This window comes from Propithecus coquereli, unplaced genomic scaffold (assembly GCF_000956105.1).
Source record: "Propithecus coquereli isolate 6110/MARCELLA unplaced genomic scaffold, Pcoq_1.0 Scaffold388, whole genome shotgun sequence".
Lineage (NCBI taxonomy): Eukaryota > Metazoa > Chordata > Mammalia > Primates > Indriidae > Propithecus > Propithecus coquereli.
In genome coordinates this window covers 1,608,547-1,609,807 of record NW_012149596.1, presented here as the reverse complement: position 1 = coordinate 1,609,807, position 1,261 = coordinate 1,608,547, and positions in this window count along the sequence as shown.

Here is a 1,261-nt window from a genome sequence, read left to right as displayed (position 1 = left end):
TAATTTTCAAAATCTTTTTGGTAACTTATGGCCTTAGGCTTTTGATAAATTAAATAATAGATGTTCATCAAATATCTAGATCATTTCTAAGTCAGATAAAATACTGAAACATTAATTATTAAGCATAAGTTTACGTTTATATACCTTTTGTTTTTTATTTTTATGTAGTACAGAGGCTAAATATATTTGGCCTCTTAACAATTGTACTATAAGGAAGTATATACTTATAAAGTGTAGGATGTTTATTCATAAGCTTCCCTAGCCGGCTATAAAATGCTGCTGCATGACAGACAGTTCACAATTACCTACTTTCTAGTTTTCTCTGCAAAGTAAAAGTTAATAGTGGTTAAAAATTATAATCAATATATGTAAATGAAACTGCTAGAAGCAATAGTGACAAAGGGAAACAATTTTGTATGTAATGCATGCCAACTGTTTTTGTTTTCAACATTTTATTATTAAATCTTCAGGCATACAGCAGATAAAAAGAATTGTTCCGTGAACACCCTTACACCCTACACCCAGACTGTCGCATGCTGCTAATCTTGCGTTATCCCATCTCTTTTCATGTATCCATCTTTCTGTCTATCAATTCATCTTAATTTTTTGTGCAATCAAAGTAAGTTGCAAACTTCAGTGTAATTCATTCCTAAATAATTCTGCATACATATTATTATCTAGAGTTCAATATTTATTTACAGTTTTCAGTAAAATTTATATACAGTGAGATGGACAAATCTCAAGTGTATCATTCAAAGAGGATTTTTCTCACCATAGATTAGTTTAGCCTGTTCTATAAACTTCATATGAATAGAGTCTTGCTGAGCTGGCTTGTACCGGTTTGCAGGGGCCAGCTCTTCCGTGTGTATCAGCACACCACTGATTGCAACCCAGGGTTTTGTATCTCAAAGCTGATCCGCTTCTGCTGCCAGACAGGAATGCATTGTGCCAAAGGCTTCCAGCACAATCATGCGTGGTCCTCATGGGAATCCCAGGAGGAGGAAGCACTGGCTCCATTTTACAGATGGTGAAGAAGAGGTCTGGAGCGGTCAGGCCAATGACCTCTTGCTAGAGAACAACCTTCGGAGACAAGATCTGAGCCAGTCATGAAGCTCCAAAGCATGTCTCTGACCACTGCACCAAGCCTCCCACGGGGGTGTCACACTCTTACCCATCGGTATAAGGTCTTGGGAAGTATGGACAGAGCCTGCCTTTGACCGTCATGGCCGCCTGCAGCGCCACCTCCCTCTGAGAGGCCTCT